General features: G+C 41.2%; 1 pseudogene; it reads left to right on the top strand.

Moving 5' to 3' along the window:
• Positions 1 to 21,183, top strand: part of LOC114632885 — a 34,681-nt pseudogene extending 13,498 nt beyond the window's left edge.
• Positions 21,184 to 21,426: the final 243 nt, after the last annotated feature.

The raw sequence follows: 21,426 nt of genomic DNA, 5'->3' as shown, positions 1-21,426 counted from the left end.
CAGTCCCTAAATATTGAGGCTAAAGGAAGGCACTACCACATCCAAATTATGGGATGCTGGATCAAACCTAGGGCTTTGTGAAAACACTTTACTAACAGACTCATATCCCTAAACCCTTGTTAACTATGTTTGAAGTTAGTATAAAAATGTATGGGGTTTATTATGTATCTGTTATGATACTGTCTTATTCTTTTCCCTCCCCCACTGCCTCCCCCACCCTGCACCTCCTGAAGTAGCCTTACCTCAGAAAAATCATCCCTCAAAAGCCAGAATTCCTTGTCTAGAAGGTATATATCTCCTAATTATTTTCCTCTACCTCAAATGTTACTGTGTACAAAATAAATAAAAATATTGCCTAAATAATTACACTCGAGTTTTCCCCCTTATCATTTCACACAAAATCACTGTATGAAGCCAATTTTTTAAAATGGCTTTTTAAAATATGTTCATTGTTGTATGTATGTGTGCGGGGTTGGGGGAGGTATGTGTCACAGAGTATGTGTGGAAGTCAGAAGACAACTGGTACACGTGGTTGTCTGCTTACACTGTGGGATCTGCAAGATAAAACTAGGGTCACTAGGCTTCAACAGCAAGCGCCTTTCTGTGATGAGCCATCTGCCTGGCCCTGAAACATCTTTCTGTTATATACATTGCACCATTACATTATAGTGGCACTTACCTGTGATTATCCTGTCTCATGTAGTTAGTGTTCAAGTCTGAAATATGAATAGCTTCTCTCCCTCCTTTATAACAAATTAGATGCAGGGAGGCCACAGAGGCTAGAAGGCCCTTAATTCATGTTTCAGCCAAGCTCCTCTGCTATAACATGTGGAGGTTAGAAACACAGAGACATACTCTAATCGTGGTGACCATCAACTAAATCACATATCTTCAGAAAACCTCTAAACTTTAGAGTCTAAAGCAGTGGTTCTCAACCTGCCTGATGCTGTGATGCTTTAATACAGTTCCTCGTGTTGTGATGGTCCCCCCCCAACCATAACATTATTTTTTCTATTTCATAACTGCAATTTTGCTGTTGTTCTGAATTGTTATGTAAATATCTGATTGCAGGATACATGATATTCAACTTGCAAATGAGTCTCAACCCACAGGTTGAGAACCACTAGTCTAAAGGCTCTGGTTGAATCTGAATCATAATGCTATTCTACTCTGTCAAGCATTCCAATGGCACACACTTGAAATGTATCCTTATATCTGCTCAGCACTGAGAGGACACTGGCAAGAAAGATACCTGGCTTGTGACCATTGAGATGACACTTAGAGGAAATTGCATGGGAACTAGTAGAGTAGAACATCCTTGAGTCTCTCTAGTAAGGGATATAATAGTTCAAATAGAAAAGGTTCTCATGGCTGAAAAGTTAGGTCTTCAGAAAGTTACAAGTGTTGGTATGTTCAATAATAGTACACATACGTTTAAAAGGCTTTCATGTCTTAATAATAGAAAGGAGACTGGAAAGGAGGGGAGAATTGGACCGGGCAGGAGGGCCAAATGTGGCCCTATAATCTTGACACTCTGGAGGCTGAGACAGGAGGATCAAGAGATTAAGGCCATTTTGGACTACATAGTGAGTTTGAGACTTGAGACCAGCCTGAGATACATGAGACCCTCCCATAAAACAAATAAGAATGAAAAGGTCCTCTTGCAGAGGAAGCTTCTCCTATGCTCACAAAGCAGCAAAGCCTACTGTATCAGGTCATATATATGGTATGTATGATATGAGTTATGGAAGACATCTGGCTTTCTTCTGGGCATCTCTACTTTTGACAGTTGCTAGACATGCCCATGTGTTGTGTGATCTTATTCCTGAGAAGATGTAAGCAAATGTCTGCTTACCCCAAATACAAAAATGATGACAGACCGAAGGAGGATATTACCAAAATTCAGCTTGGTGAACTAATGGATTACATACAGGAGTATGAGTAAGGGGTCAGTTACAGAAGTAGAAATGACTCAAAGATAGCTGCATCACCAAGGCTCACCCCAGCATGAGTGACAAGTTGGGAACTTGACACTCACTGTACAGTCTGCAGGTAGCTGGGTGGGTTGGAGAATCCTTCTTCTAAGCATGTCAGCTGTTCTCTTTGTCTTTGAGGCAGCTTGGGTGTTCTTGGGTGTTCTCAGCCAATTTTGTAACGTATATACTATTGGAAAAAGAAGAGCCTACAGCATGTGGTCAATTTGAAAGACTTCCTGAATATTTTGAGTTGTTTATTTCCTGAGTTTCAAAAGCAAACTTACCTATGGAATGGAATATTTTATCTGGGAGAAAATTGCTATACAACACCATGTGACCACCACCAGTCACAACCAAGTCTTGGGTTCTGGATGCAGTTAGATAGTTCATTTCAGCTTGTAAAGGTGTTTGCTTCTGAGCATGATAGCCTGAGTTTGATCACTGGGTTCCATGTGGTGAAAGTAGAGAACTAATTCCTGCAAGATGTTTTCCAAGCTCCATGTGAGTACAGTGACACATATGCACACATACATACACTCATATATGCATGTAAATGTGTGTTCTCACATATAAATAAAATTAATTAATTAATGTAAACTTATAAAATAAAAAGTAAAATCCTGGTGCTAAGTCTTTCTAGGTAGTAGCAACACATGTACTGGGCATATGCCTGTGTTTTTGTTTCTGGAGAACAGAACATGTTGCTACACTTCCCCACCCCCACTAAGCTAGAAGGGAAAAAAAGGAGGATAAGAAGCCTGTGTCTTTTTTCCCCCTCTGCTGGTTCCATTATGTGCCTTTGCTAAAATGAAACTAAGCCAGGATTACAACTATACCATGAATCCTGTGAATTATATTTAACAAACAGCCTGGTATGATGAGGCTTGTATAACTTAAACCATATTTCCTTTTATAGAAACCAAAGAGCTATTATGTTTACATTAAATATTTCCAGTTCACAAGACATCAAAAGACAGTTTTATTCATCCTCTTTTAGCAAGGAGAAAGCAGTCTTTGAAAGACACAGAAAATTCTAAGCACCCTTGTTTAGACCAAATTAGTTTTTTGTGGACCTTTTTTTTGCCCTGATTCTCACAGTGGAATCTTTCCTCATTCCCCCCACGCTGTGAAGGCAAGCTGTTAGGGCTACTTTATAAGTAAATAGGTCATAAGCTGCACTCCATTCAAGAGTGACGCATTTATGAAAGCATCTATTTGTCCTACAGAGTGAGCACTGGCTCGTTTCAAATATTGTTCTCAGCTGAGATCAGAATTCACAAAGAGTACACATTGCACATTTTGTTTTAAACACAATACGGTAATTGTTTCTATTTTTTAATTCTTTTTTTTTTTTGTGGTACTGATTGAACCCAGAGTCTCATGCATGGTAGGCAAGTACTTTCCAGTACTTTCCAGTAGAACTATATCCTCAGCCCTAATTTTTAAATTTTCATTTAATTGTATGTGTATGGCTGTTTTGCCTGTATGTATGTCTATGCATTACATGTTGGCCTGGTACCTGCAGAGGCCTAAAGGGACATCAGACAACCAGGAACTGGAGGTTGGTTGTGAGCTTCCATGAGAATGCTGAGAATGGAAGAGGGTTCATCTGTAAGCGCAGCTAGTGCTCTTAACAACTGGACTCTCTCTCCAGTTTCTCTTTTTGTAAATGATGCTATAAACTTTTAGAATCTAAGTGGAGTCGTACACATGAGTGCAAGAGCTGAAACTGCAGGACTCTCAGAAGACAATGCAGGAATCCATCTTAGAAATGGGAGGAAAGCAGAAACTTGAATGGTGATAATCAAACAGTTTTTTTAAAGTTAAAACAGAACAAATAATTGGAAGAGGATTTTTCAGGAAAAGATACACAAATAGCTACTTAGCACATGAAAAGACACCATCATTACTCATCAAGGAAATGTACATGAACCATACTGACATGTTGTGATAATTATTTAAAACGGGCTCTGGTTCAAGCCGACTATCTAAGCTGCAGCAGCTCTGCCTAGCCTAGCAGCCATGTTTCTCGGCCTGAGGCCATGTGCGTGCAGCAGGTAGAAATGGCCAACCAAAAACACCAGCCCTGCCACCCATAAGACACCAGCGTGGGAGATGAGTCTGCCAATCTTCCATGCTGTCTCTGCAAGGCTAGGCATTGCCCAGACCATTCTGCCATCCATGAGGGCCCAGTAAGAGAATAAGACTCTAATTCTTATAGATTAATCAAAGGCTTTATATGTTTGATAATGATTAATAACAAGATGCCCAGTCAAAGAGAGTTGTATCCCAATTAGCTAATCTAATTATAAGTTTATAAGTTGTTCCCCACAAGAGCTCTCCATACCTGTGTGGTTCTCCATTCTCCTACATCTCTGCCTCTCTAACTCCTCCTCTTCCTTTTTTCTCTTCCTCTCCCAACTCCTCCTCTTCCTCTCCTTAGTCCTCCCACCTTAGCTCCTCCTACACTGACATGTCACTTCACATCACACCCTGAGGATAGTTAAGATAAGAATGTCAACTGTACATGAGCATGTGGAGAACTAGTCTTCTAGTTCCTCAAAGTGTTCAAAATCCTCAGTGTGCTACAAAAACCTGATAACCTGAGTTACATCCTGATAGTCTAGAAAAGATAGAAGCAAAGAATAGACTCATGTGCCATGGTGTGAGTATACACACACACACACACACACACACACACACACACACACACACCTAATAATATTGAATCAAAAAAAATAAACCTAAGTGATAAGAATTGACTTCTATGACCCAGCAATTCTAGTGTTAGGTAAACACCAAGAGAAACAAAAAGCAGAGCTAGCAAGTTGCAGCAATAGTTAAAATCACTTGCCTCTTTAGCCTGATGACCCAAGTTTGATTCCTGGAACCCATGTAAAGCTGGAAAGAGAGAACTGACTCCTAAAAGTTGTGACCGTCACAGGTATGCCTTCATTCACATATACACACATCAAACCCATGCATCATCATCACCACCACCATTATCATCATCATGAACAAAAACTAAAAATAATTAGATGTTTACACCAAAACGTACATACAAACATTCATAGTGACAGTACTCACAGTAGCCACACAGTGGGGAAAAAGCATTCAGTAACTGATGAAAACGGATAAACCAAACATTTCTATATAGTAGAATATTATCTAGTCATAAGTGGAAGAAAGTATTAATACATATACTACATCAATATCATTTCAGATGTGCCACATAAGAACCAGGTTTGATGGCACATGCCTTTAATTGCAGTATTCAGAAGGCAGAGACAGCAGACATCTTAGTTCAAGGCCAGTCTAGTCTGCTATACATACTGAGAACCTTTCTCAAATTTTCTTTTTAGTGTTAACTCTATTGGACCAGAGAAATGGCTCAGGGAACCCAGAGGATCCAGTTTTATTCCAGTATCTACATGTCTGCTCACAATCATCTCTATAAGTCTAATTCCAGTCCCCAGGAATCTGACTTCCTCTTCTAATCTTTGAAGGTGTGTGTTATACAGATATGCATACAGTCAAAATATACATAAAAAACAATTTAAAATAAACACATTTTTAAGTTGAAAAACAGATAGTTTTTAAGCCAAATGAAAGAAGTCAGCCTCACACAGACAAGAAAGCACAGACTGTATGAACCAATTCATTTGAAATATCAAGAAGAAACAAATCCATGTTACTTAAGGACATTGGAGGCCAATGTTACTTAAGACTTTATGTTGGAGAGGATTGTGAAGAGGACTTGGAGTATCAAGGAGTTTAACTCGTGAAACAGTACAAGGAGCATTTTATAAGTTGTGTGTGGTGATGCCCATGTATAATCCCAGTGCTCCAGAGGAAAAGAGATGAAAATTCTGAGGGCATCCTCTGCTACATAAGAATTCAAGGCCAGCCTGAGTTGCATGACAGACACTGATGCCTACCCTGTCTTTTTCTTTTTAAGAAAAAAAAAAAGAGAGCAGTAAATCTAGTGAATAATACTCAGTGGATAAAGTTGCTTGCTGCTAAGCCTGACAACCTGAGGCTGGTTGATCGCTACAATACACATAGTGGAAGGAGAAACCAAACTCCTTAAAGTTGTCATCCAACCTCCACAAATGAACTGTGGCAGACATACCTCCCCTGTCCTCCCTGAAAACAAATTACTCAATGACCATGAGGGAAGGACAGAAACAAATAAGTATGAGACATAAACTGAGAAATTTACTGTAAGGACTTGGCTTTTCTGGCAGTGTATGCAAGCCTGAATCCACAGGTCATGTAGTTAGAAAGCAAGGGTTCTCAGGCTGAAATTGCAGTCTACTGACAGAATTTCTATGGAAAACCTCTCAACTGGTTGAAGCAGGCCCTCTTAGATGGATTCAATTAACCTGAGACTTTATAATCACATCTATAAGAAACCCTTCACAGCAGTACAGAGATTACAGTTTTGTATTTGTCTACTTGTCTTTTGAACAGGATCTCAACTGTATAACCCAGGTTGGCCTCCAAAACATGATCCTCATTTCTTGGCCTTCTGAAAGCTGAGCATTACCAGAGCTGACTCAAGTAGTGTTTGATTGAATACCTGGAAACTGTGGTCAACTTCACATATGAACTGATTATGGGGAAGGGTAATTGGAGAATGGCCTTTTTTTCTGAGACAGGATTTCTCTGTGTAGCCCTGGCTGTCCTGGAATTCTGTAGACCAGGCTAGCCTCAAACTCAGAGTTTTCCCTCCCAAGTGTTGGGAGTAAAAGAGTATGCCACCATTGCCTGGCTAAACGTGGCTTCTTGAGAGGTTTTTTTGGGTGGGGAAGAGAAGAGGAATGATTGTATGTCTCTAAATATATTAAAAATCAATTGTATACTTTTAAGTGGGAAATTTGTGTGGTATATCAATAAAATGTTTCCTATTTCCAAATTCATTGTGGTCATGGCACAGTAGTCAAGTGGTGAAAGAAAGCCAGATGTCCACCACAAAATGGATAGATAGGGCCAGCAAAATAGCTCATCAGGTAAAGGCACCTTCCACCAAGTCTAATGACATGAGCTCAATACTCAATAACTAAGTCCTACAAGTTGTCCTTTGGTTTACCTGTGTACTATGGTGTTCACATACCCCTATACCACACACATACAAAATATGTAAAAAATGTAATAATTTTTTAAATGAGTGTATAAATGTATTGGCACATATACACAATGTCATACTAAGGTTGGAAGGAATTCTTGTACCATGCTACAAAATAAATAAGCCACAGAAACATTATGCCAAGTCGTGAAAAAGAGTAATTTTGCCATGACCACACTTCTGTAGAGTGTCTATCTAAAGGTATTCATCCTACAAGAAGTGATAGTAGATGATAGTTAACTAGGTATTTGCCTACTCTGTGTGACACAGAATAATTGGTCAGAGTGTACAGAGTTTTAATTTTACAAAATACAAGTTTTGGAAATCTAGTGCATTGCATTGTGAATATTCTTTCTAGAAAAAGAGTTATTTATTTTATTTTGTATGTATGGGCATTTTAACTGTATGTGTGTCTGTGCACTAGTAGCATTCAGTGCCCACAGAAGGCAGAAGATGTCAGATTCCCTAGAACTGGAGTTACAGACACCAGATAGCTGTGAGCCGTGGGTTGGGTACTGTAGGAGGAGCTAAGGTGGGAGGAGTAAGGAGAGAAAGAGGAGGAATTGGGAGAGGAAGAGAAAAAAGGAAGAGGAGGAGCTAGAGAGGGCAGAGATGTAGGAGGATGGAGAACCACACAGGTATGGAGAGCACTCGTGGGGAATAACTTATAAACATATAATTAGGTTAGTTAATTGGGATACAACTCTCTTTGTATGGGCATCTTGTTATTAATCATTATCAAACATATAAAGCCTTTGATTAATCTTTAAGAATTAGAGTCTCATCCTCTTACTGGGGTCTCATGGATGGTAGAATGGTCTGGGCAATGCCCAGCCTTGCGGAGTCAGAGTGGAAGATTGGCAGAGCCATCTCTCATGCTGGCGTCTGGAGGGTGGCAGGGCTGGTGTTTCTGGAGGGCTGGTTCTACCTGCTGCGCGCACATGGCCTCCGGCCGAGAAACATGGTGGCTGAGCTGGGCAAAGCTGCTACAGCTTAGATAGTCGGCTTGAACTAGAAGCAGTTTTAAATAATTACTTCAACAGTGTAATGATGATCGAACTCAGATCCTCTACAAGAACAAGATTTCTTAAAAACTGAGCCATCTCTCCAGCCCATGAATATTCATGACAATACTAAACCAAGCCTTAAAATCCATAAGAGTATATGCTTGGTAGGCATAAGGTCCAAACTTTGATGCCTACCTCTCCAAAAATTGTTACATTTATATAGTTTATGTCACTTGTTTTTATCCCAGAAAAAGAATGTGTGCCCTGCATTACATGAACTCCACCCGCACCCTGTCCCCTTTTATCTATATATCATTATAGGTAACCTTCAGAACAAGGAAGAATTTCTGTCAAATAAAATAAAAATATTCTTAGAGATTCCAAGCAATACTTGCTCAATTGCTTATCACATTGACAGAATTCAACATAACAAAAACTTGGAGTTTGAGTTCATCTATTTGCCAATTTTCTAAAGCCTGACTGTATGTCCAGATGAACTCTTGGACTATCTGGTGCTGTTCCAGCTATAAAGAGGGGCAGAAGAGCAGCCAGCAGCTGACCTTTTTTGAATGAGGAAGCACACAGCCCTCAGGGCCATCCCACTTTCTCTTCTATTACCCCTCTACCACTTTGTCCTAATAGACAAACTCACTCCGAGGGCGAGCAGGGCAGCTGGAACTGCTGAGATTGGGCAGGCCTGTTCAGCCTTCCTCTCTTTGCAATTGATGTTTCTTCTTGGGTCTTTGTATGGTCCTGGTTCTTCTCAATTAGGTAACTTCAACTTACTGATCTCAGTTTCTATTTGTCTCAATTTGGTAGTGGCCACTACTGGCCTCCTGTAGGCAGAGTTCAAGGACATTATCAAACATCCTGCAATAAATAGGCCAGCCCATACCAAAGAAAGACCTAGTTGCAAGAGTGGGCTGTGCTAAGATTGAGCCAGGGGCCTTTTCGAGGCTAACTCCTTGGCTTCTGGGTCTTGACTTGAATCCACTTTTGTTTGAGTGGGTTCTCATCAGTCATCATGAGAGGACATTATTATCCTTATTGAACCTTCACTATACATAGTTTGTCTATCGTTATACTATTTCACCCTGTTCTCTCCATGTATGATATGCTAATGAGTAATGCTTATTCCTAAAATACAAAGATTAGAGACATGGATGATGAGTCCCCTCCCCTTGAATTATGCTGGGAATGTAGTGAAATATAACAAGTGTTTCTTTCCTCGAATGCATGGAATAATTTCACATCACTAGCAACTTGGCCCCAGAGCATGCCAGCTCCTCATTTTCCTCTCAGTCATTATGTTTCCGATCCTCTCTAAATGCCTTTCTCAGCTCTTATCTGCCTTCATCAGACAAGATTAGGAATGCAGCACTTGATGGAATTCTTAAGGGAAACACATGTGTATGTATGCAACTAACTAAGTAAGTGTGTATGTATGTATGTATGTATGTATGTATGTATGTGCATCATGTTCATAAAGACCTGAAAAAGGTCAGAAAAGGGCATTGTATTCCCATGGAACTGAAGCTATTGGTGGTTATGAGCTGCCTGACATGGTACTAAGAATTGAACATTGATCTCCATTACCAGCACATGCTTTTAATTGTTGAGTCATCATCCAGAGCTCCCACTCAATATATTTAAGTGGGAAAGCATAGAAGTAAGGCAAGCTTAGTGGCTTATGCCAGTAATCCTGGCACCTGGTGTTGGGAGCCGCGGCAGGTGCTGGCAAAGTCCGCCATCGCTGGGTGGCGCTGTCAGCCATAATTCTTCCTAGTAAACAAATAAATTGCGAATGTGCCATGGTAAAAGCCCGCCAAAGTTAAAGCCCATCCCACGGCGTTTGGCGCGCAATGAGTAAGCAGCCAATAAGAGGTGAATACGCCGCTCTAGGGTATATAGGAGGCTTTCCCAGGCCTGGGGGTCGTCTTCTTCCACCATTTTGGTTTATGGAATAAACGTGTTTCTACGGAAGGATTCTGGTGTGTGTGTGTGTGTGTGTGTTCTTGCCGGCGAGACACTACACGCGTGCGTCACATTTGGTGCCGAGAAACCCGGGAGAATTTACCATCGCTGGCACTGTTTAAGAAGGCCCTCCACTCGCCATCCACGCGTGGAGTGAATCCAGAACCGTAGAACGAGGTGATGTTCTCTGAGAGACAGGTCTCGACTTGATTTATTTCGTCTCCCTCCCCAGTTGGCAGAAACCTTAGAGGCTCTCGCTATGGTGTTAGCAACATTAGTTTTCTTCCTTTTGGTTCTCGTGGCCGCTCGGGGAGTGGTAGATGGATTACAGGTCAGCATGTCAGAAACAGAGAAAGAATGGAAGCGCTTGGAAATTCAGAAAGGAAAAGAGAAAAGAAACGTATTAAAGAAATCAGGCCCCCCCGAGGACCTATCCAAGGGGGTGAAAGGTCAGGGAAAGGACGCCCTGGTTAAGAAGTATAGAAAAGGCGAAAATGCCCTAAAAAAGAAACCTCTGTATCTGGTAAAGGAGCCGGGGTTTTTACGGCGTGATAGCTCTGAGTCGGAGGGGCTAACTTCCTCCGAGTCAGAAGACTCAGATGAAGAGATGGATGGGGAGGATAGATGCCAGCATGATAAACGGCTGCTGCCACGAGATCGAGTGCTGGAGCTAGTGACGGTTAATTGGAGGCTGTGTTTGCAAGAAGAGTGGTTTGGGGGAGACAGTCTAGGTGAATGAGATATTGACCCAGTGCCGATTTTGCCTAAGAGGTGATAGCGAAACATAGGTTAAAAGAATTCTAAACAGACATTGCCTGCAGCCTAAAAGCCGCTTCAGGCGGGAAGAGCAGGGTTAAAAAGAATTAGAAAGCAGGGTATTGAAGTGTTAAATTAGCTGCCCGCTACATCTCCAATGAACGAGATGAAAAGTTACATTTTAAATATGAGAGAGAGAGAAAGAGTTTTAAAAAATACAGGTGCCCTCTCTCTGAGCTGTGTCAACAAAAAAGAATGAAAAGGCTAGTTCAGAGTTCATCTAGAAGCAGAGAATTCGAGAGAGTCCTGAAATTCTCTGTAGTTCTTAGAGGTCCTTCTTTGTTGTCTGTCCTTGGCGCGCCAATGTCCACGTGTTTGTGTTTGCCTTTTGTTTCGTTGTCTAAATGTTCTGTGTTTGTTACGTGTTCAAAAAGAAAGATCGTTAAAACTGCTTGATCCAACCTTTGGGAGCTAAAAAAGTCTTTTCAGGAATTGAGGTTGACATAAGCTGCTTTTAAAAGAGACCAGCAGCATTTTGGGTTTTATAAAGAAGCTAAGAGTCGTTTTGTCCTAGAAAAACCTCTGTGACAAGGTGCTTTTCTCTTGAAATTACAGCTAGAAAGACAAGAAATTTTGTTTGATCTAAAAATAAGATATGTAGCCATTTCATTGTTGTTTCGGATTGGTTTTAAAAGTATAAAAATGTTCTACATGTCTTGGTTATAGACTATTGGCTTATGCTTCTCAAAATTAATGGTTATACGCTAATGTTACAAAAGAAATTTAAAAATTTAGTTAAACTGCCAGTATTCCATTGGCTACAGTTGGCAGTTGTAAACTTGAGTTTAAAAATTTTTTGATTCGCCCATGTTATGGAAAGGGGGACAGCAGGTAGAGTTAAATAAAAATATTTAAAACGGGTTGTGATACAATGCTGGCCTGCTAGAGATTAAGAACGTTTACATTTAAATTAAGACACGCAGACTGAGATCTTAACGTGCTTGTAAGACAAGGTCAGTGTGATATTAATCAGGTTGAACTGCCCACACAGCCCTCAGACCGTACAAGCAAAGACAGACTTAGATACTTGTCTTTACAATGAAATTGCACCCTCATACAATCAGGGTCTGGCCATAGCTGCACAGAGCCATAGAGATGGGGAGTGTTTTAAATGTAGAAATTTAGATAGTTTTTAAAGTGACTGTCCCAGGAACAGAGGCTTAAACAACAGTCAGGTGACCAAGGTTACCTGACAAACCTGTCCTTGGTACAGAAAGGATAATCCTTGGGCCAGGCCTCAGGATATAGGCCAAGATTAAAAACATAACAAGAGACCTAATCTTAAATTAATAATTGAAGGAAAAAAGGTTTTAAAAGATTGATAGATACTGGGGCTAATTAACAATTATTGGAGGACAAGATTGCCTTCAGCCTGGCTTTATCTGATACTTCACTCAGCTAAAAAGAGTTGGTTATTCAATTGATCCAGAAACAAGTTCAAATTTAAGATTTATAAAACTAATGGGACACTACAGCCTGACTTGCCTACTCCAGCTGCCATTCAAGTAAATGCATATAAAATTATTATAGATTTAAAAGACTGTTCTATACAGTTCCTTTACCTCCTGGTAAAGGTGAGAGGTTTGCATTAAGTGAAATTGCTTGTGATTTTTGAGAGCCCATGAAGCCATTCATTAAAAAAGCTTGCCTCAAAGAATAATTAATGGCCTTAAAAAATTTGTTGTTGCTTTAATACAAAAGGTTAAAGCGTTTAAATCTCTCAGTATATATTATTCATTGTATATTTTATTGGCTGATCTCTCTAAAGGAGTTTTTCTACAAGCCTTTGCTCTAGTACAATGAGCTTTAAGATTTTAGAGTACTTGTTGCTCCAGAAAAGTGATTCTCAAAAGTTGTTAACAGATATTAATTGGCTAAAACCTCATCTTCAGCTTACCATAGAAGAATGTAAACCTCTGTTAGATATTCTCAAGGGAGACACAAGTCCTAATTCCCCTTGACAATTAACTGATGAGGAGTAGATAAACACTTTTACCCTCAATATTTTAAACCTGGACAGTCAGGGCCATTCCGCTGCTGACCGTCACTGTTTAGAGCCTGAGAGGCCGAAAGAGATGGTGAAATGGAAGGATATTTTGACCGGACAATGGAAGGGCCCAGATATTGTTTTATTAAGAGCCAGGGGAGCGGTCTGTGTGTTCCCACAGGAAGAAGACAACCCGTTTTGGCTACCAGAACGGCTGACGCGGCGACTCGCGATACTGGAAGGTGACACCCAGACAGACCCTCCAGGCTCTGATGATAGCCCTTGTACTGATCCAAGGGATACAGGTTCCTAGTATTTTTGTTTATTTTATCAAATTCCACCTTTAAGAGTGTACCAATAAAACCTGCTAGATGTCCCAGTGTTAAAATTCTAAAGATTCACTCGCGCTATGGTTGCCAGAGTCACGTGATGGGTTCCCATCCCCGTGGAGACTCCTTCCACTTTGTCATTATTTAGACAAAAAAGAGATTTTGGTATAACTGCAGCCATAGTGGCGACAATATTAGTTAGTGCCATTACCGCCACTGCCACTGAGATTGCTATGTCAACTTCTGTTCAGGTGGGCACTACCCCCAATTGTCAGCCACGGTGGCAGAGGCTGTTAACCTTCAAACCTCCGCCAGCGCCCAACTAAAAGGCGGGCTAATGATCCTTAATCAACGCCTTGATTTAGTGAGAGAGAGATTGGATATCCTCTTTCAATTAGCCCAATTGAGATGTGAGAAAAAACTGGGTACACTTTACATCACCAGTGTACAGTATAAAAACTTTACTCGTGTAACTAATCTGTCCAGAAAATTGTTTCAGTATCTTACAGGAAATTGGTCAGAAAACTTCAGTGAGACACTCAGAAAATTGAGAGCAGCTGTGGTGAACATCAACTCGACGCGCGTGGATCTGTCCCTGACTGAGGGACTGTCCTCCTGGAATTCTTCAGCTTTCTTCTTTTCTTTTCTTTTTCTTCCCTTTTTTAAGTGGGTGGGAGTAGGCCTGTTTGGTATACCCTAAGTTGTGTATTAGTATTCATCTTTGGTTGGTTTGCAAACTCAGAGCTCAACAAAATCTTGACAAGGCTATTTTTACACAGGCGCTTCCAAAGTACTAGGGGCTTCCCCTGCAGTGTGGTTATCACTGCCTCAATTATAAGCAGTCTACCCCTCACGAGTGGTGGTGCTAAATGTTAGGCCATCAGCGTTGCACCCCAGAGGATTCGCCCATTACACTGGGTCTGTGAGGAGTTTTGGCCTGGCTGATCCTTGTCTGTGTAGCTGTGGTACCTGAATTTTGAGACAAACAGCCCTTGCACCCCTAGGAGATGACTCCATTGCACAGGGATGGGTGTTTGCATCTCTTTCTGTTCCCCTTAGCCCTTGCACCCAGAGGACTTGTTTCCATTGCACCTGGTAGGGTAAGGGAGACTGTCTTAAACTATTGGTTCTTGAACGCTTATTCCCCCAAGATGGAATTTGCTTGATCGGCCTTGAGTTTGAGTCATAACTGGTACCACGCCAGACAGGCCAAGAACAGCCAGATAGATAACTCCATCCTTTTGTCTCCAAGACAGCTGCCATTGGTCCCAATGATGGGAATTAGGCTGATGCCACATGCCAGATTTACACCATGAAGACAACTGAGGAATTGATGACAAGCCAACCCCATGACGGGATTAGCGAGTGGCAATGACCCGGGCGCGGGTATATCCCTCGTAGCCTAAGACAGGGTGGCTTGCCTTTCCTTGGTGTTAGCCCTATTGGTGCTGGGCGTAGAGAAATGTCAACTAGCCTAGACACGGGACATTGACCAGTGCCTGTTTAACAAATCAAAAAAGAAATAGCCAATAGACAGATTCCTGAGCCGCTGTACCCAAAGGCTTCTGGTAAGACACCCTGTAAAGCCTCAAACATTTGAGCACCACCCTCTAAAGAGACTCGACCCACCGTGAGACCCCCAAATATGAGAGTTACGTAACCTTCCCAGGGAACTCTACCACCCTCTGTTTTTAAAACAAAAAAGGGGCAGATGTTGGGAGCCGCGGCAGGTGCTGGCAAAGTCCGCCATCGCTGGGTGGCACTGTCAGCCATAATTCTTCCTAGTAAACAAATAAATTGCGCATGTGCCATGGTAAAAGCCCGCCAAAGTTAAAGCCCATCCCACGGCGTTTGGCGCGCAACGAGTAAGCAGCCAATCAGAGGTGAATACGCCGCTCTAGGGTATATAGGAGGCTTTCCCAGGCCTGGGGGTCGTCTTCTTCCACCATTTTGGTTTATGGAATAAACGTGTTTCTACGGAAGGATTCTGGTGTGTGTGTGTGTGTGTGTGTGTTCTTGCCGGCGAGACACTACACGCGCGCGTCACAACCTGGGAGGTAGAAGCACGAAGAATGAGAGTCCAAGACGCATTTGAAGTCAGAAGAAACAAATTAGGTCAGTCTCAGAAAAACAAAAACCACATTTTCTCTTATCTATGGATCCTGGATATTATATAGATATATGAAGTCATATATATACATATATATGTGACATGAAAGGAGATGAGAATGTGTTCAGGGGAATATAGGGGACTAACAAGAAGGAAAGGATAGAAAGGGAAAGGTAGATGGTATGGGGAGGGAAGTGGATATAATTATATGAAAATATCCTTATACAGCTCAGTACCATGTACAATGAACATATGTCGATAATAATTAGAATAATAAGAACATATCAAGACTTGCATAGATATGAGGCAAAATAAGTTTCTTTAATCCTATTAATAATTCAGAGGTGACAACACTAAAAGTCATCTCAATTTAGTGCTGTATCTAAGTACATAAAACTAGAAATTGAGACAAAATAAAGATTTTGTGAGTATGAAATAAAATAATTTTTTCCAGGGAGCCATCTCATTGCTTGCTTTTTTTCATAATTAATCCTTTGGGGAATAAGATAAACTGGACAAATCTTACAAAGTTTCTAATTTTGTGATGGCTTACAAAATGGATGTACTAAAATTGTGGTAGCCATGACCCTTCACCAGCCTGGAGGTGTCAATTTCTTACAATGGAACTAACTTTTGGTTTCCCAGCTTCCCACAAAATTGTATTTAGGAACCCTGGAGTTGATTTTCAATGAATCAGTTCTAAATAAAACACATCTATTTCTATCTGGCGACTACTGAAAATTAGTCATTACAAGGGCAGGTGGCTGAGGTTATCAATGCTATGTATTCGGGGACTCAGTAATAATCCCATAGAGAGTCCCATGCCATACTTAGATGCTTCCCACCTCAGAAGCACACTGCCAAACACGCTGGCACTAAAAATGAGCACAACAATCATTCTGGTTACTCATGTTTTTGTAAGACCTTGGCAGTCCTCTTCTCCCTTGCTATTCAGATTAGCCTTAAGAACTTCCTTGTAATGCAGCAGTTCTCAACCTGTGAGTCACAACCCCTTGGAGGCCAAATAACCCTTTCATAGCGATCGTATATCAGATATCCCTCATATCAGATATTTGCATTACAATTCATACCAGTAGCAAAATTACAGTTAGGAAGCACCAATGAAAATAATTTGATGGTTGGAGATCTCTATGACACGAGGAACTGTATTAAAGGGTCACAGCATTAGGCAAGTTGAGAACCATTCATCTAACAGATTGTACCCAAAATAAACACTATGAAAAGAGATCATGCCTTTTGCCTAGTTGTTTCTTCATATTCTCAGATTTAACCACCACAGTGTGAGAAAGGCCAGGGCAAAGAAGAGCCACTAGTAGGTGTGCCATCAGTACTGATGGCATACATATCAGATATATAGCTGAGTAAATCATATAACTATTCTTTCTGATAGTGCAGAGACTTTTGGCCTTCCAACAGAGCACTATGAGCTGTGAAAACTGCTCCTACCACACTTTAAGAGAATCTGGCAGCATCAGATTTTTCGAGGTAGGATCTCATACAGCTAAGCCTACCTAGCCTTGAACTCATTATATAGCCCAGACTGATCTTAACTTTACTTTCCAAGTGGTGATATTACATGAGTGTGCCACCATGTCCACTTTATATGGTGCTGTGGATTGAACCCTGATCTCATTCAGGCACTCTACCACCAACTAAGTAAAATCCACATAATTCAAAAGGTGGGCATCTTTCTTTGGTATGACAAATATAAGTGACAGTTCAAAGGTGATTACATTTAGACTTCCAAATCTGGGGCAAAATGTTTATTCAGCTGTGGTCATTGGTCCTCCCGCTTTCCATCTATGGAAGTTTACACCCTGCCACCAAGGTCACCAACCCAGACACTACTGACTTTATTGCTGTTAAAAGCCTGGTCAAAGATTAACCTTAAAGCAATCTTTCTGACGCCCCGTAGGGGAGAATTTATCCGCTCCTCTGTTCTGGTGTAGCATTTGTGTCTTATATGAAAGCCAGGAATTATCTTGCAGGTCCCCACACATTACATTACCTCTTTTCTCTATCACCTGATATGTGAAAAAACTATCAGTTGCCTAAACATGAATGATAAAGTTAAAAATTAACAGCCTTCAACATATTATATATTTTTGTAGTTTTATACACACACACACACACACACACGAGAGGGGAAGACTGAGAGGGAGAGAAAGAGAGATGTGCTTACTTTTTCTCTAAAAATGATTTGCATATGAACATACAATACCATATTATTCATCCTTTAAATGGGATGGGGGAAGGTAATAAGTGAAATAAGCAGAAAGGGGCAAATACTATGATTCTGCTTATAAGAGAAACCTAGGGTAGTAAAACTGATGAAGACAGAAAGAGGAATGGTACAGTCTCTGGGTGGAGCTCAGTTCATATAAGGTTTCCCTAGAATGTGGGAAGCTATGCCCTCTAGCACTACATAAACCTGGCAGAGTTGTTATCTCAGCACTTGCTGGGTGGGAGTTGAAAGAGCAGAAGCTCCAGCTTATGTAAAGAGTTCAAAGCCAGTCTCAGATACATAAGATACAATCTTACAGAGAATGTTGTGAGATGGTTAATGCTGATAAGAATGTACTTATTTAATGCTACTGAAAGCATACATTTAAAGGGGCTGACTATGGGAAAGCTGGAGAGATTGCTCAGTGATTAAAGAGCATGTGTCTCTCCTAGAGCACACCAGGTACAGTTTCAAACACCTGCATAGTGGCACTCAATTCTCTGTGACTCCACTTCTAAAGGATCTTCCACCATGCACATAGTATACAGACATACATACTGGCAAACATACCTACACATAAAAATAAAAACTCTTTTGGAAAATAGTGGTTTCTATATATCCAGGGATATAGCTTCATAGAATATTTTCCTAGCATGTATAAAGCTCTGAGTATTGGTTTTATGGTTTTTTTTTAAGTCTTTGCAACAATCAAACATGGTGATGATACCAGCACTCAGGAGGCTGAGACAGAAGGATTATGAATTTGAAGCTAGCCTGAGCTGCACAGTAAGACCTTGTCAAAAAAGTGACTAAAATGTTAAATGTTAAGTTACGTGAAAATTACTACATAGCGTAAAATCTGATATTTTTTAAATAATATTACTTTTTTGCAGTGCTACAATGGAACCCCGGACCTTATGCTGGCTAGAGAAATGCTCTGCCACTGAGCTACATCCACAGACCCCCCACACTGCTCCCCTCCCAGATTGACACAGTTACTTCTAAATATCACCAAGGAGTTACACAACCCATGCCAGAAGCTTGTCTCTGGAAGAAGCTACACTGATGCCTTCTAGGTGGTTTCGTTTCTTCCTCATGAAACTTCTGTGGAAGGGACAGAAGGCATATGTTCAGTGAACCACTTCTCTTTCCCATCACATGCTTCTCAGAGACTTTGAGTTGAAAGTTTAGCCCTGATAAGTGAATTCCTCTTTCTGGGTATTAAAGAAGCAAGAACCTTTCTAGCCTTCCAAAAGAATGTAACTTGTATCCATTTGAGGCGGTGATTGTGAATGTTTTGTTTGTTTTCTTTGTGGCCCCATTGACCATTATTGCAACAGAAATTAGACATAGTCACTGAAGACATTTGTTCTATTGACTCACCTAGAAAAGGCGATTTGGGGACTGGAGAGATGGCTAAGTGATTAAGAGGTCATATTACTCTTTCAGAGGGCCTGATTTCAGTTCCTGACACCCACATCAGGCAGTTTAAAGTTCAGCTATAGGGGATTCAACACCCCATTCTTGTCTCTGCACTCTCTACACATACCCCTCCTCAACACACACACACACACACACACAGCTTCTCTCCTCTCCTCTCTCTCTCTCCCCCCCCTCTCTCTCTCTCTCGCACACACACACACACATACACACACACACACAGCTTCTCTCCTCTCTCTCTCTCTCTCTCTCTCTCTCTCTCTCTCTCTCTCTCTCTCTCTCTCTCTCACACACACACACACACACACACACACACACTTTAAAAATAACCCAGGCACTTCGTCTCATGCTGTTAATACCAGGACCAGGAAGAAACAGAGCAGGCAGATGAATGGATTTCTGTGAGTTTGAAGCTAATATGGTTTACATAGTGGGTTCCAATCCAGCTAAGGCTACAAACTGATCAGTGCAATTAATTAAAAGTAAAAAGAAAGGAAAAGTGATTTTTCAAAACTTTGGGGGCATGTTTTGTAACCTGAAATTCTTCCTTTTGTTTTTCTGTTTAAGCCCATATCTAATTATTGGGCTAAAAAGATAGCTCAATGGTTAAGAGCTGGTATTGCTCTTGTAGAGGACCTGGATTCAGTTCCCAACATGCATTTCAAAAGGATCACAGTTACCTGTAACTCCAGGGGATCTGGCACTGTCTGACCTTGAGTATCAATGTATATGTGTATACAGACAAATACGTATACATAACCAAAAACCTTTTTAAGTCTTAAAATATATCAAAACATTCTATTATAGTATTACTTAATAAGTCAACTGTATTACTATACATAAAATATTTTATGATTTTTATTTTTATTTAAATTTATTTATTTACATCCTAAATACTGTCCCTCCCAGTGTCCCCCTCACAGAGTCCCTCCCCCATCCCCACTCTCCTTCTCCTCTGAGAGGGTGGGATCTCCTCTGGGTATCCCCACTTGTTGGGGAACCTATATGGAGACTGAGCAGCTTGTCTGCTACATATGTACCAGGGGCCTCGTTCCAGCTGATGTTTGTTCTTTGGTTGACAGCTCAGTCTCTGAGAGCTCCCAGGAATCAGGGACACAGAACCTGAAGAGGTAACCTCCTGCAGCCAGGCAGAACCCCAGTGGAAGGATAAGGACACCAACCCACCCACAAAACTTTTGACACAAAATTTGTCCTGTTTAAAAAATGGCAAAGATAAAGATGGAGCAGAGACTGAGGGAATGGCCAATCAATGACTGGCCCAATTTGAGATCCATCCCATGGACAAGCACCAATCCCTAACACTATTGACAATACTCTGCTATGCTTGCAGACATGAGCCTAGTATGGCTGTCTTCTGAGAGGCTCCACCCAGCAGCTGACTTAGACAGATGTAGATACCCACAGCCAAACATTAGACTGAGGTCAGGGACTTTTATGGAAGAGTTGAAGGAAGGATTCAAGGCCCTGAGGGGGATGGGAACCCTACAGGAATACCAACAGAGTTAATTTATGTTTTCTAAATGGCTTTCCCCCAGAGTACTCATTAGAGTGATATCTTCTTAAAACCCTACATGCCAATCCCTGGCATACTGTCCTGATGCCCAGGGAAGGCAGGGAAAACTAGGAAGTCCAACTGCTTCCTTAAGATCTTCCAACTTTTGTATGATTACCCAAAATTCTTCATTTTGGGAGTAGACTGTGTGGACTCCAAGCAGATGAAAAAAATCCCCATGTTCCTTCAAGGGAAGATTGTGGAGCTGATAGGCAAGAACACCATGGTATGAGAGGCCATCTAGAGGCACCAGCACTGGAGAAACTGCTGCCTCATATTTGGGAGAGTGTGAGCTTTGTCTTCACTAAGGAGGACCTCATCTAGATTAGGCTAATCAGGTAACAGCTGTCAGTGCTGGTGCCATCACCCCATTGAGGTCGCTATGCCAGCCCAGGACACAAATCTGGGTCCTGAGAAGATCTCTTTCTTCCAGGTTTTAGACATCACAACTAAAATCTCCAGAGGTACTACTGATATTCTCAGTGATGTGCAGCTAGTCAAAACAGGAGACCAAGTTGGAGCCAGTGAAATCACACTACTGAAGATGCTGAACATCTCCCCCTTCTCCTTTGGTGTGGTCATCCCTAGCCTAGGCTGAAAGCAAGGAAAACTGGGAGGAATCACATAAGGATATGGGATTTAGAATCTTTGACTTATCACCTCTCAAAACCACCAATTCAGTCAGCTTAATTTGAGAAATAAGGAAGTGAAATCTTACTTCAGAGAGAGAGAGAGAGAGAGAGAGAGAGAGAGAGAGAGAGAGAGAGAACTTAGCCCAAGGCCATCTCACCAAATGCTACTCTTCCTGCAATGCCATCCTTCCCGCGCCTTCCTGCAGTTT

Source organism: Grammomys surdaster, unplaced genomic scaffold (genome assembly GCF_004785775.1).
Source record: "Grammomys surdaster isolate TR1022 unplaced genomic scaffold, NIH_TR_1.0 449, whole genome shotgun sequence".
NCBI lineage: Eukaryota > Metazoa > Chordata > Mammalia > Rodentia > Muridae > Grammomys > Grammomys surdaster.
This window is presented reverse-complemented; position numbering and strand designations above follow the sequence as displayed.